General features: G+C 40.8%; 1 protein-coding gene across 4 annotated transcripts in view; it reads left to right on the top strand.

Annotated features, from left to right (window-relative positions):
* Positions 1–15,975, top strand: part of CASP8AP2 (caspase 8 associated protein 2) — a 42,890-nt gene continuing 26,915 nt past the window's right edge. For 2 of the 4 annotated variants that reach the window (XM_036871010.1, XM_036871013.1), the window contains exon 1: positions 1–60. The gene's annotated coding sequence lies outside the window, so the exon portion shown is untranslated. Of the gene's footprint in view, positions 61–1,394; positions 1,495–11,952; positions 12,040–15,975 lie in introns of those variants that run through there. The other 2 variants (XM_036871012.1, XM_036871011.1) reach the window with 2 other exon arrangements.

Below are 15,975 nucleotides of genomic sequence, written 5' to 3'. Positions count from 1 at the left end.
CGCCAGAGAGACCTCGGTGTTCAGAGAGGACCCTAGGCTACCTTGGGCCAGGCGGGGCGGGTAAGTTGCTTCGGGGTTCTGGTCTGCGCGGGGCTGCTGGGGAAGAGGTTGCCCTGCGCGGTAGTGCTCTGAGAGGAGGCCGGCGGCGTCCGGGGAGCCAGGGAGTTAAAGGCAGCGGCGGAGTCTGTGGCGGGGGGATGGCGCGTCTGATGTCCGGGGCTCCCAGGAAGCCGCGTTCCCGCCGCCCTCGGATGCAGCTTCTGGGCTTTCACCCCCAATCCCTCTGTGGTCCCTCGAGAGTATCCGGGCGGGGGCGGGGGCGAGGGTGAGCGCAGGTAGGAAGTGTCCTTTCGACCGCTCTTCCTGCCCCTCCCCCCCAAAACCAATCTTCCCTTGGAATGTACTCTTAAATTAAATCTTTCGGATGGGATTCTCTGGAGGAATGGGTTTTTCCTGTGTCTGGTGATCATTGATGTTGGTTGTTTCCGCTCCTGTTACGCCCAGAGAAGTTGTTTATCTTAATCTCTACAGCGAAGAGAGCCATGCCTAACACATAGTAGGCCCTGAATCGGATGTAAATGTGTAATTCGTAGAATCTCAGGATTTGCGCTTCAGGCATCAAGTTGGCATTGATTCTGATTCCTCTCTGGTCTTTCCCGTTGTCCACAGCTCCAGTTCCAAACCTTGCCTCTTTTCAGGACCCCTCCCCCATCTCACTCAGGGCTCCTTTGATAGGAGGCGGACAGAGGCCTTCAGGGCCAGAATCCCCATACTCCAGTTATCTCCTGGCGTTTCTTGCCATTTTACAAGAGATCGCCCGTTAAAAAATTTGTTATACTCTTCTCTCTAATGAATGTTCTTGATTTTGTCATATGGCTTTAGAGACAGCTGGGATCTAAGCCCAGATCTGCCTTTTACCAGCTGTTTGACCTTGGGGCAAGTTTCTCTTATCTGTTTCCTCATCTGTAAATTGGGAAAAAGAATAGTCTGTACCCCATAGGACTTTTGGGAGTATTTAAAGTAAATTGATAATGTATTTAGAGCATTTTAGGCCAGTGTCTGGCACATAGTGTACAGTATATGTGGCGTTTGTTATTCTTTTCCCCTTACGTCTTTTTAGGGGTCTTGCTGTATTGGATTAAGTGTTTCCCATGAGCCTAAAAATACCCTCTCCCTCTCCCCTGACTCTTTCTCTACACGTTTTTGTTTTTCACTACAAATGTTTATTTCATTCCCTCGATTTTTTTCTTAAAGGAAACTTCCTCCAGACTGTCTCTTAAAGACGTTGTCCTCTCACAAAAGTCTAGGTGATCCTTCTCTCATCTGCTTCGACTTCACATCTGAATCCATTGGGATTGTTCCTCAAAAGATTATGAGTGAGCTTGCAACTCTTTTCTTGGTTCTCAACTTTGAAAATTTTGCCTCTTCACTTAGGTGCAACTCTCCTATCACAAGCAACTCTCATTGTATACTGAGATCCTCATTTGGGGAAAGGTGAGAGCAAGTGTGAAAAATCGTTCTTTGCAAGAGATTCTGATACCTAAGTTTTCCTCCTCTCCTTCCTCATTTCCTTTTCAAGAGAATCACTGGCCTTTATAATTTCAAGAGTAATCTTGGCTACAGCAATTATGTCTTTTTTTTTTAATTGATGAAGTATAATTGATTTACAATGTTGTGCTAGTTTCTGGTGTACAGCAGTGATTTAGTTATATATTTATGTATATGTATATATATATTCTTTTTCATATTATTTTCCATTATGCTTCATTATAAGATATCGAATATAGTTTCCTGTGCTATAGGACCTTGTTGTTCATTTTATATATAGTAGTGTGTATCTGCTAATCCCAAACTCCTAATTTATCCCTTCCCCACCCCCTTTCCCCTTTGATAACCATAAATTTGTTTTCTATGTCTGTGAGTCTGTTTCTGTTTCGTAAATAAGTTCATTTGCATCATATTTTAGATTCCACATATAAGTGCTAGCATATGGTATTTGGCTTTCTCTTTCTGACTTCACTCAGTATGACAATCTCTAGGTCCATCCATGTTGCTGCAGATGGCAATATTTCATTCTTTTTTATGGGCTGAGTAGTATTCCATTGTATATATGTACCACATCTTTTTTATCCATTCATCTCTCGATGGACTTTTAGGTTGTTTCCATGTCTTGGCTGTTGCAAATAGTAGCAATTATGTCTTGTCTTCTGTGCTATATACTCCATTTTCCAACTGTCTATTTAGACATTTTCTGCTGGATGTTCGACAGATAATTCAACATGGCTTCTTTGGTTCTCCATTTCAGTTAAAAGCATGACTACCTTGTTATTCAAGCTAGGAACTGCAGAGTTGTCTGTAACAAATTGGGATTTTGATTAATTTAGTAATTATTTTTTTATTACCTACCAACCTGTCAGGCTCTGGGCTGAGAGCTGGGGATACAATGGTGAACAGAACAGAGCCAGGCCTGTTCTTGGTGGAGCTTATAGCCTAGCGGGTGAGGTGGATATTTCTCTAGGAATTCCACAAAAAATGTCATCATAAACTGAAAAGAGGCCATGTAGAGAAAGGACAAAGTGGTATAAGAATATTTAACAGAGGACCTGACCTAGTGGAGAGAAAGGGTAGCCAGGGAAGTCTCAAACATTACTTAAGCCACTATGACACACAGATGAGTTGAGTGAAGGAGAACAGTGAGGAAAGAACACTCCCTGCAGAGGCGCTGTGGTGGGAGGGACAAACAGTGTGTTCTAGGAGCTGAAGGAAGGCCAATATGATCAGAGCAGAGAATGGGGGAGAATGCTGCAGAATAACCCTAGAGGAGTGGTGAGAGGCCGGGTCACTCAGGGCTTGGTAAGAAGAATTGTGACAAAATTTGTTTTTTAACCTAAGATCAGCTGCAAGCACTGAAGGGTTTTAAGCAGAGGAGGAAACATCAGATTTTCATTTTGAAAAGACAGCTCAGGCTGTGGTTTTGAAATGGGCAAGATTGGATATTTGAATACCCTTTCCCTTAAATCTTTTTGATTCTGCTACAGAAATCTTTCAGGTCTGCTCCTAGTCTTTATTTCCACTACTAATAACTTAATCATCCCTCATTGTCTCCTGCACTTTTTTTTGGCTGTGTTGGGTCTTCGTTGCTACGCGCGAGCTTTCTCTAGTTGCGGCAAGCGGGGGCTACTCTTAGTTGCCATGCGTGGGCTTCTCATTGCGGTGGCTTCTCTCGTTGTGGAGCACGGGCTGTAGGCGCAGGGGCTTCAGTAGTTGTGGCTCGCGGACTCTAGAGCACAGGCTCAGTAGTTGTGGCACACAGGCTTAGTTGCTCCGTGGCATGTGGGATCTTCCCAGACCAGGGCTCGAACCCATGTCCCCTGTATTGGCAGGTGGATTCTCAACTACTGCCGCACCAGGGAAACCCTTCTCCTGCATGTTTTAATAGCATTTTCTATCTCCCTTGCCACTAATATTTTCTATACTCTTCTTGCTAGAGTTGAATGTCTGAAAAGCAGATTTGATCATGATATTTCTCTGCTTTAAAAGCCTTCAGTGGTTCCCTCATTCCATAGTGGATGAAGCCCAAGTATTGTAATTATATCACTGGACTTTTCTAAAATCTGAATTCTCACATTCTAATCTCTGGGTATTCAAACCCAGGCTTGCTTGTGGGCTCTTAGATAGATGTGGGGAGATGGTGTCAGGAAGTGTGTTTACGAACACAAACCCAGTTTCACTGAACCTTGGGGTTTTGGAAACCTTGGGATAGTGAGTGATAGGGCTAGAAAGGTAGGTGCCTTTCTTGACTTTATTCAGTAGACATTGGGAAGTAATACAAAGTTTTTGAGCAGGAAGTGAGATGAGCAGGATTGCTTTGGAAGAACTAACCCAACTGTTGTGTGTAACATGTGTTTGGAGAGGGGAGATAACTGGATAGCTACAGTGGGGGGTCTGAAACAAATTTCAATAGCAAGAATGAGGAAACATGGGAGAAGCGTTGTAGGGTAGCATCTGTAGGGATGCTACTTAAAGAAGTAGCAATGTCAGGAGGTGACAAATGTTGATAGAAAGGTGATCTTTTTTGGTTTTGGACTTGGTGAGCTTGGACTTACAGGAATGCGTTTACTTTATTAACTTTAGCATCTTATTGCTGACTGTTGATTTGTTTTTTAGTACAAACATATCCTAATTTTCAAGCACTGAGGGGCAGCAGAGGAGTCTATAAATCTGATCTGGTACCCCTACTTTTTGTGTCAGTTCTTGCTCTCTATCCCGACCTCCTTGTGTTTGCCCATCAAATGTTCAATCCAAACTGCTTTGCAGTTGTAGAAAATAAGATATTGATGTCTAGGAGCTTGTCACCTTAGGAAAGTATTCGGATACCTTTTTACAAGGGCCCAATAGCATTTAGAGCCAGTTATGTGTTATTAAATTGTAATAACCACAATTGTAATTGTAATTAAATTGTAATAAAGTTAAAGAGGGAATTCCCTCTTTAACTTAAAATTTTTTTTTAATCATCTTTTTTTTTTGGCTGCTCTGGGTCTTAGTTGCGGCATGTGGGATCTTATTTGCAGTGTGCGGGATCTTTAGTTGTGGCATGTGGGATCTTTTTAGTTGTGGCGGACTCTTAGTTACAGCATGTGGGATCTAGTTCCCTGACCAGGGATCAAACCCAGGCCCCCTGCATTGGGAGTGTGGAGTCTTAACTGCTGGACCACCAGGGAAGTCCCTTAACTTTAATTAAAATTAATTACAATTTAAACATCAACCTCAGTGTGTTAGGCTGAATAATGGATTCCCCAATATGTCCATGTTCTAATCCCAGGAACCTATGAATATGTTGCTTTACATGGCAAAAGAAACTTTGGAGGGAATTCCTTGGAGGTCCAGTGGTTAGGACTCTGTGCTTCCACTGCAGGGAGCATGGGTTCAATCCCTGGTTGGGGAACTGGGATCCCGCAAGTCACGTGGTGCACCCCCCCCCCCCCGAAAAGAAACTTTGCAGATGTGATTAGGATTTTGAAATGGGGAGAGTATCCTGGATTATCCAGTTGGCCAGTATTATCATAAGTGTCCTTAAGAGGAAAGCAGGCGAGTAAGTGACAGGAAAGGCCATGTGATGACAGAAGCATGAGGAAGGTGGGGAGGGGAGCAAGTCTGACCATGGAGGCAGAGGTCAAGAGGTGAGGAGATGTCACACTATTGGCTTTGAAGGTGGGAGAAGGAGCCACCAGCAAAGGAACATAGGCAGCTTCTAGAAGCTGGGAAGAGCAAAGAACAGTTTCTCCCCTATAGCCTCCAGAAGGAATGCAGCCCTCCTGAACCTTGATTTTTAGACCAGTGAGACTTCTGACCTCCAGTACTGTAAGGTAATAAATTTGTGTTAAGCCATGAAGTTTGTGGTCATTTGGTAGAGCAGCAATAGGAAACGAATAGTCATTCACACTGTGCATATTTCATGTACTCAATAGCTACATGTGGCTAGTAGCTACCATACTGGACAGCTCAGATATAGAACATTTTTTATCATCATAGAAAGTTCTATTGGACAGCACTGGTCTAAAATAACAGTTCTCAGAGTGTGATCCCCAGCAGCATTACCTGCGAACTTTTTAGAAATTCAAATTCTCAAGCCTCATCTCAGACCTACTGAATCAGAAACTTCAGAGATGGGCCCACCAAATCTTGTGTTTTAACTTCTCCAGGTTTTTCTTTTCTTTCTTTTTTTAAATAGACTTTATTTTTTAGAGCATTTTTAAGTTCACAGCAAAATTGAGCAAAAATGCAGAGTGTTTCCATATGCTTCCTGCGCCAACACACAACTTCCTCCCTCTATCAACATCTAACACCAGAGTGGTGCATTTGTTACAATTAGTGAACTTTGTACATCACTGATACACAATCATTGGTACATTGATACCTGATTATCACCCAAAGTCCAAAATTTACATTTGATAAGCCTTAGTTTTTAACCACTATGCCAATCTCCTACCCTAATTGAAGGCCACTTTCCTGAGCGGGGATTCAACTGAGACCTTGAAAGGTATGTAGAATTTCCAAAGCAGGGGGTTGGAAGGACATTTCAGGCAGGAGAGTTGTATAGAGAAAGAAGTGGAGGGATTTTTAAGGGTACTTGGCAAGTTTGACTTGAGCAAGAGGCCCCAAGCTTTAGTTAGTCAGTTGAGTATCAACCTCATGAAGTTTGTCCTAAGCAATAATAGCCATGAAATCATGGGTTTAGAATGCAAGTTTTATTTTTGAATCCCCATTGAAATAAATATGTTAATCTTTGAAAAATATTTGGTTATATGCCACTAAAATTATCCCTAGAGCCCCCGGTGATAGTCATGCCCCATTCTGGAAAACACTACCATAGGGAATTACTGGAGGTCCCCTGGGGAGGTAGGATGAGGCCACTGCTTGCTGAGCAAGGGTCATCTGTGTCCCAAGTAAGCTGCTTGCTGCTGTTCGTAATTCTCTAGCCCCAGACCTACCAGCATATTTGATCTTATTTTTCCTGGCTGGCAACATTTTGGTGGCTCCCTGTTCTCTTCTAGATAGAAGAGTAAATGCCTTAACATAACCTACAAGGTCCTTGGGGATCCCGGGATAGGCCTACCATGGCCCCATCAGGCTGGTGAAGAGAGGGAGACAGGAGACAGGGAGGATCTCCTGGAAGAAGTGACATCTGAGCTGAAGTCTAACCGATTTAGGGGAGAGAACTAGGTGATGGTGGTGAAGAGCTTATTTAGGTAGAAGGAACAGCATCTGCAAATTTCCTGAGGCAGGAAGGACCAATGTGCATGTGAGCACCTGAAAGAGGCACTAGAGGAAGAGTCAGGGAGAGGAGTTTGCAGGGGCCAGACCCTGCCTTCAGTCCCTGGGGCCATCACAAGCATTGTGATCTTAATGCTGTGCCTTACGAAACTTCTCCAGGATTTTCTGATGCATGTTAAAGTTTAAGGAAAACTTTAGAAGGCAGATGATTCCAGTAGAGATTGGTAAATGCAATAATGACATGTTCAGCATGTTGATAGAATAAGGGATTGGGAATTAACTATGCCTCTAAAAAGTTTTTTTTTTTTGGCTGCATTGGGTCTTCGTCACTACGTGTGGGCTTTCTCTAGTTGCGGTGAGCGGGGGCTACTCTTAAGTTGCAGTGCGTGGGCTTCTCACTGCAGTGGCTCCTCTTGTTGCGGAGCACAGGCTCTAGGCGTGTGGGCTTCAGTAGTTGTGGCTCGTGGGCTCAGTAGTTGTGGCGCGCAGGCTCTAGAGCGCAGGCTCAGTAGTTGTGGTGCATGGGCTTAGTTGCTCCGTGGCATGTGGGATCTTCCCGGACCAGGGCTCGAACCCGTGTCCCCTGCATTGGCAGACGGACTTTCAACCACTGTGCCACCAGGGAAGTCCCTAATTTATTTTTTGTGTGGTAGCTGGGTTTGGGAAGGGGATGAGCAGTCCAGGTGAGGAAACAGAATGAGCAAGATATTGTGGAGTTGAAGTACATGGCATATTTCAGGAACTGCAAGTACAGATATTTCTGCTCTAATGGTATATGTATTCTTGAAAAACCTTTACTTCTGCAAAATCACTCACTAAAACAGGGTTTATGGGAAAAATAGGAGCAGAATACTCAAAGCCTATCTACTCATATTACTGGAGCAGCAACAGGAACAATATCAATTGTAATTAAAATATCGGCACAGTTAAAAGACATGTTAAATTCCTAGTAAATAAGTATCTCAGTAAATATAGGTCTTTTCCTCAAGAAAAAATAAGGATGAAGATAGCTTGATGGAAGGAGGAATAAGGAAGGATTGCGGCAACAAGAAGAGGGACATAAACATCAGAGGTTGTAAGTACAGAGGCAGATGCAGGCTTCATGTGAAATCTTGTGACGCTGGACTGGATGGCTCTGGCTCATTGCCTTGTGTTTGGCTTTTTCCCCCTCCTCCTTCCCACAAAGATTGAGGGAAACCAAGCTTAAGCCCATGCAAGACAGAGCCTGCGGCTGTACTGAGACTAGAGGAAGAAAGGGGAGTGATGGGTATCTAGGGTAAGGGTGGCACGTACAGGACTAGATTCCTTCTTACTTGCTGTGTTTAGCTGCTGTTCATTAATGGTGCAAAACTTTAACATCCTGGGAAAGAACCCCATCTGAACCAACGTAATTTCTGGGTTATACTGACATCATTTCTCTATTTCTCAATAATGTATGTGCTAACTTGCATTACAGAAACGTGCTGTGGTGGCTGTGGCTGGAGTGTGTGAGAGGAACAGTGAGAAATACAAAAGCACTCATAGACATTTCTAGAAAGGCCTTGGGTTTATGCGCTAGGGAAGCTCAACTTGATAATTTTATTTGGGGTAGCTGTTGAAGGTTTCTGACCTGGGAGAGAAACACAAGCTAGACATAAACAGGGTTGATTTTGGCCTCAGTGTGGAAAATGGTAAGAGGAAAAAGATATTGGTAGTGTAGAAACTAGCTAGGAGACTTTTATAATAATTTAAGTGAGAAATAATTGTATCTGAAACTGGAGCAGTGACTGAGTGCAAAGGAGACACTAAATTTGAGAGACTTAAAAATCACTAAGAATTTGTGACTGCTTGAAGGTGAGTGTGGTGCTAAGAAAGAGTCAAAGATAATGGAAGCTTTTAGCTTGAGAGTGAATTGAGGCAGGAGATGATAGTTTATATTTTCCATATCCAGGCATTTACGTAATTTACTTTCTTCCATTATTATGCCTCATGTAATCACTCTTTTCGTTCTGACTGTCTCCGTCTTGGGTTAAGTCTTATCATGTGGACTTTTATAGTAGCCTCCCTCCCAGTTTCTTTTCCTATACTTTTGTCTTTCCAGTTCATTCCACACATTAGCCTTCCTCTTTCCTTTCTTTATACCAATGTACTAACTCAGCAACCTTCAGTGCTCTTATCTTCTGGAAGTTCAAGACCAGATACGTTGGTTTGACATTTAGTATCTTCTGTTTGACACTGATGAAATTTTAGTTTTGTCTCCCAATCCTGCTCTGAGGTCTGTTTCAACTAGGCTGTTTTATTTACAGTTCTCCATGTCTGCCTTTCCTCCAAGGTTAATATTCTCATTTGGAATCTACAGAGATCTCCACAGATACCTCCCTCTCCTCCACTGACATGCAAGTCCTTCCCCTCCAACCAAGCAAGTCCTTGGCAATGTGTATGCTTTTATCCTCCACACATTTTTGCCAACATTTGGGAGGGGATAGTGGCTTTAAGGGGGCCCAAAGAGTACTTCTAGCGTGCTGGTAATGGTCTGTTTCTTGATCTGAGTGGTAATTCCGTGGATGTGTTCAGTATGTGAAAAATATAGGACTGTCTACTTATGATTTGTGCTTTTTTCTATTTTTATGTTATACTTCAATAAAAAATTTACTCTCTCCCCATCAAAATAAAATATGTCCTGACTCTCCTAGGCCCTTTGCACTTCAATTTGAATTTTATGGTCAGCTTGTTAAGTTTGGGATTGCATTGAGTTGATAAAGTTAGGGAGAATTTGCCAACCTTGATGTTGAGTTTTCCTCAAAATGATTGAGACATATTTTGTCATTTAGAGCAGAGGTAGGCTGCCTGTTCTTGTAAATAAAGTTTTATTGGAACACAGCTGCCTCTGTTCATTTACGAGTTGTCTATGGTTGTTTTGGAGCTACAGCAGCAGAGTTAAGTCCTTGTGACAGACCAGATGGTCTACAAGCATATAATGCCTACTTCCTGACCCTTTAAGAAGAAAAGGTTTTCAGGGGACGTCCCTGGAGGTCCAGTGGTTAGGGCTCTGCACTTCCACTGTAGGGGGCAGGTCCAATCCCTGGTCGGGGAACTAGGATCCCGCATGCCTCACGGCATGGCCAGAAAAAAAAAAAAGAAGAAAAAAAGGTTTTCAAATCTCTGATTTAGATCTTTTATTATTTTCTCCATAAAGGTCTTGTATTAGATGAATTCCTATGTACCTTATAGTTTTGTTGTTGTAAATAATATCTTCTTATCAGTTAATGTTTAAAAACTGTTTGCTGTCATATAGGAAACCTGTTGCTTTTTGTGTATAATCTTACATTCAGCAACTTTGAGAAACTCTTACCAGTTCTAATAATTTGTAGATTTTCTGCGTAGGTGATCATAGTGTGAATAATGGCAGCTCTGTTTCTTCCTTTCCAGTTCTGTCTCATTTCATGTTTTACTCTTTTTGCTAATAGAAGCAAGCTTGACTTTGAAGGAGATGCTTCTATGGTTTCAACATCGTGCATGATGATTAACGTGAGGGTTTTGTTTTTTTTAAATAAGTAAATTTATTTATTTATTTATTTTTGGCTGCATTGGGTCTTTGTTGATGCGCACGGGCTTTCTCTAGTTGCGGCGAGCGGGGGCTACTCTTCATTGCGGTGCACGGGCTTCTCATTGCAGTGGCTTCTCTTGTTCTGGAGCATGGGCTCTAGGCGCGTGGGCTTCAGTAGTTGTGGCACACAGGCTCACTAGTTGTGGCTCGTGGGCTCTAGAGCACAGGCTCAGTAGTTGTGGCGCATGAGCTTAGCTGCTCTGCGGCATGTGGGATCTTTCCAGCCCAGGGCTTGAACCCATGTCTCCTGCATTGGCAGGTGGACTCTTAATCACTGCGCCACCAGGGAAGTCCCAATGTGAGGGGCTTTGTTTTTATTTAGTATAAATATGTCTTCTATCAGTTTATGAAAGTTCCCATCTTTTTTTTCTTGGCCGCGCTGCCCAGCATGTGGGATCTTAGTTCTCGAACCCGTGCCCCCTGTGGTGTAAGCATAGAGTCAGAGTCCAAACCACTGGACCGCAAAGGAATTCCTGAAAGGTCCCATCTTAAACTTTCATAAACTGCAACTTTGCTGATAGTTAGTGTTGAACTTTATCGTATGCCCTTCCTGTGCAGATGTTGAGATGATCATATTTTTTCTTTTCTAATCTAGCATGAAATATACTAATTTTTAGTTAGTAGACTATTATTGGATCAGTTTTAGATTTACAGAAAAATAAGGAAGTACAGAGAATCCCCATATGTCACCCTACACCCCCCAGTTTTCGCTGCTATTAATATCTTACGATAATTTCTTATAATTAATGAAAAAATTGATACATTATTATTAATTGAAGTCCATAGTTTATTCAGATTTCCTTTATTTTTAGCCAATATCTATCCTTTTTTTTGTTTCAGGACACGATATTACATTTAGTTGTCATGTCTTCTTGGGCTCCTCTCGACTGTGGCATTTTCTCTCATTCCTTGTTTTTGGTGTCCTTAGCAGTTTTGAGGAGTACTAGACAGGTATATTGTAGGATACTCCTCTAATTAGAATTTGATGTTTATCTCATCATTAGACTGAGATTATGGGTTTTGGGAACATCAAAGGTAAAGTGCCATTTTCATCATATCATATCAAGAGTACATATTATCAACATGATTTATGACTGTTGATGTTGGCTTGATCATTTGACTGAAGTAATGTTTGTCAGGTTTCTTCACCATAAAGTTAGCCCCCCACCCAATTCCATACTCTACTCTTTGGAAATAAGTCACAGTGCACAGCCCTCATTTGAGGGTTGAGAAGTTAGGCCCTGCCTGCTTTAGAGTGGAGTATCAGCATAATTTATTTGGAATTCTGCATGGAAGATTTGTTTCTTCTCCATTTACTAATTTACTTATATCAGTGTGGACCATGTATGTTTATTTTATGCTGTGGGTTATAATCCAGTACTATTTTAATTTGTTGCTCAAATTGTTCCAGCTTTGGCTATTGAGAGCTCTTTCAGTTGGTTCCAGTGCCTCTTTGACATACCTCTGTTAGTTTTTTTGTTTGTTTTTTTTTTTGACTCTTCCTTACTTTCTTGCACTGTAAGATGCTCCATGTTCATCTTGTGCATTTTCTGCCCCTGTCTTAGAATCAGCCATTTCTTCAAGAAGCCCTGGTCCATCTTAATGGAGGATAGTATTAGAAACCAAGATATGGATACTAGTTGTGCTTATTGCTGCTTTGCTGGTGGAGCAAAGAAATAGTACGTATGTGTCTACTAACTCATGTATATACATATACCTGTAAATATTTCTGTGTATATTCATCTGTATCTATGTTAAGTTAAATGTGAGTTCTTACTGATGTCTTCAACTATAATCCATTACCACAGGGGTCATTTTTAGTGTGTTCTCTTGGTTTTCTGTAACCTTCCACTTCAGTAGCAAGAAACCTGGCTCCCACCATCTACCACCCATCTATTTAAATTGTTCAATTCCAATATACACATATAACAGTATCAGAACTAACAACTCATACCCTGCTGGGAGGCAACTTTATCAACTAGAAGACAGTGCTTATATGAATTGAGTTTTTAATGCTATACTATCCTAGCATTTTGGGGGATAAATCTTACTTGTCCGTAGTGTATTTTTTTTTTTATTATTAATTAATTAATTTATTTTTGGCTGTGTTGAGTCTTCGTTTCTGTGCGAGGGCTTTCCCCAGTTGCGGCGAGTGGGGGCCACTCTTCATCGCGGTGCGCGGGCCTCTCACTATCGCGGCCTCTCCCGCTGCGGAGCACAGGCTCCAGACGCACAGGCTCAGCAGTTGTGGCTCACGGGCCCAGTTGCTCCGCGGCATGTGGGATCTTCCCAGACCAGGGCTCGAACCCGTGTCCCCTGCATTGGCAGGCAGAGTCTCAACCACTGCGCCGCCAGGGAAGCCCTGAATTGAGTTTTTAATGCTATACTATCCTAGCATTTTGGGGAATAAATCTTACTTGTCCGTAGTGTATTTTTGTTTTTCTTTTTTGTTTAACGTCTTGCTGGCTGCAGCTGGCTAATTTTTTTTTAAAGGCTATTCGTATGTTCGTAAGAAAGATCGACTTGTAGTTTTCCTGTCTTGTAATTTTCCTGTTTTGCCCTATCTTTGCCCAGTTTTGATGTCTAGACTATACTAACCTTATAAACTTATTTGTCTCTCAGCCTTCTTTTTTTCCTATCTGTTGTCTGGAATAGATTATGGTTTATCTGTTCTTTGAAGGTATGATAGGATTCACCTGTAAAACTGTCTGGGTTTAGTAGTTTCTTCATGAGTAGATTAATTACTGTATCAAACAATTTAATCCTCCTAGATGTGTACATATTTTCTGTTTCTTCAGTTTTGGCAAGTTACATTTTTCTAAAAAACTATCCATTTCATTGAACTTTCAAATATATTTTGTTAATAACTTAATCTCTGCTATATGTGAAGCTGTCACTCCTTTTTTATTCCTAATGTTTGTGCCTTCTTTCTTTTTCTTTATTAGTTTTGCCAGGCATATGCCTATTTGATTTGTCTTTTCAAAGAGCCAGTGTTTATTTTTATTCATCTTTGTAGTGTTTGTTTCTTTTTATTAATTTCTCTTTTTTATGTGTTTCTTTCTTTCAGTTTACTTTGTTCTTTTTCTTGAGTTGAATGTTGACCTCAATATTTTGTATTCTTTTCCTATAAATTTATTTAATGCTATAACTTTTCCTCTAAAAGTACTATTTTGATTGTACCCCACAAATATTTTGTTCTGTGGTGTATTCATTGTTATTTAGTTCTATGTATTTCCCAGTTTCCATTAATGTTTGTTCTTTGACCTATGTTTGTAAATTTCTAAAGGAATTGGGAAATTTGAAAATGCACTGTTAATTTCAAATTTTATTGATAAAAGCACTTTTATGAAATTTGTTGAAACTAGCTCTATTATGATATAGTGTCAGTTTTTATAAATATGCTTGAAAGTAATATAAGTTCTTTTACTGTAGGTAATATATCAGTAAAAATCATCAGATCAAACCTGTCAATTTTGTGTTCAGAGCTGTATCTTTAAATCTCTTTAACTGCTTTATTAGCAGAGAAGAGTGTGTTAAAACCTCTATTGTGACTGCTTACCTGTATCAGACAAGGTCCAATCAGGAGACAAAAACCACATGGTAATTTGAAAAGAGAAAGCATTATGAACAGAGGGTTGGAATAACTGGGAATTGTTTAGTAAAGAGTTAAAGATAACCCTAAGGAATGTAGGAATAGCAGATATAAGGATCAGCCACTACCTTTAGGGCTGAGATAGATCATCCAAAGAAGAGCTGTCTCCCCCTCATTGGAAAGAGTGTGGCCAGGGCTAATTGGATGGTGGAGAAGTTGCTAAGTGCCTTTCTAGTGACCTTGCTTTGAATCTGGCCAGGAGGTGCATGGGGAAGCTCCTGGATGCTGCTGGCTGTCAGGTGCTGTGGGATCCAAGAGTTGGAGAAGCTGCCCTCTCCATGAGCCTAGCAGGAGAAAGCTGTGTCCTGCAGGAGCCCATTGTAATAGCAACCTTACGTATAGGAGGCAAGCATGCAGAAAAATTGTGCCCTTGCAGGAACCTAGTGCTGGAGAAACTGTCTACTGCAGGAACTGAATGCTGGAGAAAGCTTTGCCCTGCAGGAGCCTGGCTAGCCAGGCACATTGAAACTAGGAGGAGAAACCGGCTTCCTTTCCAGTCTCCCTCCAGCACTCTCTAGTGACAAGGCTGTACGTAGTACCAGTTAGCAAAACAGAAGTATTTTCAAGGCTTACCTCCATTATCACACAGGGTAGATATGGAATAAAGAGACATCATAATTGCCACAATTCCTTTAACTTTATGTATAGTACATAGTGAGAAACCACATATATTCTTTTGACAACTTCTTTATGTTACTATGTAGATATATTATTCTCAGAAACAATTTTGAAGATCTCATAATGCTACATATGATGTGACTAAGAAATGGTCACTTTCTCTTAAATTTATAAGTAATTAATATATATATATATATTATATATATATATATATATATATATATATATATATATATATATATAATATATATATATATATTTGGTGATAGGGGCCTAGAAATTAAGGTTTGGAGACAAAGATCCCGTGAACAATTGGAGAAAATTTAAGACAGATGAGGAACAAAAGATCCAGGATTTGTTAGATCTCTTGTATTTCCCAGTTTTAATTTACCAAGACAAGTAGAATCCTTTTTTAGTAGTAAAAACTAAAACTGTGTGAAATGAGATGCAATGAAAGCTTTGATCTATTTGATCAGTTTAACCGAATCATCTTTTTAACCAAATCTTTAGATTAATTGATCTCCATTTTGTAAAAAACCCATTGACTGATGCTCCCCTCTCCGTGTGACAGTTTACAGCTAGGAGTTGATTACCGTCAGGAAGCCTGTGAGTTTCTGCTCCATCAGTTGAGTTTTGCTTTACCAAGAGTCAGTTGTGTTATTTGCCAAATGTGATTATGCCATTTGTGCCTTTTGTAATTATTGCACAAGCTGTATTATAACAGTTGATTAATCAACTCAGCTATTTGGAAAAAATGGGGAATGTGGGGAATGAAGAAAAAATGATATACATATACCTTAATTTTATTTAAAGGAATAATATATAAATTGTATTTGTTGTGGTAGAACCACGACCTTTTCTTTGAGTATACATCCAATGGTTAGAGTTCTGACTTCTTTCTTGCACACCCATAAGACGTTGCTTATGATTTCCAGCACTTTCTTCATTAGAGTAAGAAATTCGATACTTCTGAGTCAGTCTGAGTACAGACTAGATTTTCTTTTCCAGTATTTTGGATTATCTCACCCTTACTTGATTTGACAGCAACTGTAAGTGTCTTGCTACTCGCCTTTTAGTCTTTCCAGAACATTCAGCCTAGTTTTCACTGGAAAATAACTCCCTTTGGTAATGTAATCTTTCATCATACTATTACTTAGAAAAATAAGGAAATAAACATAATTGGGTTTGATAATAAATGCACCTGGTTGTTGGTAAGTGACTATCTCAGTTGGTGGGAGCAGAAGTGTGCAGGCACAGGTAGCCTTAGTGACCCCAAGGAGCCACAGTGGCCATAGTTCTTTGACCATAGGCAACATTCATGTATTTTACGGGCAGAATGGAGAAT

This window comes from Balaenoptera musculus, chromosome 12 (genome assembly GCF_009873245.2).
Source record: "Balaenoptera musculus isolate JJ_BM4_2016_0621 chromosome 12, mBalMus1.pri.v3, whole genome shotgun sequence".
Lineage (NCBI taxonomy): Eukaryota > Metazoa > Chordata > Mammalia > Artiodactyla > Balaenopteridae > Balaenoptera > Balaenoptera musculus.
Note: the sequence above shows the minus strand (reverse complement) of the source record. Positions and strands in the feature narration are given on the sequence as shown.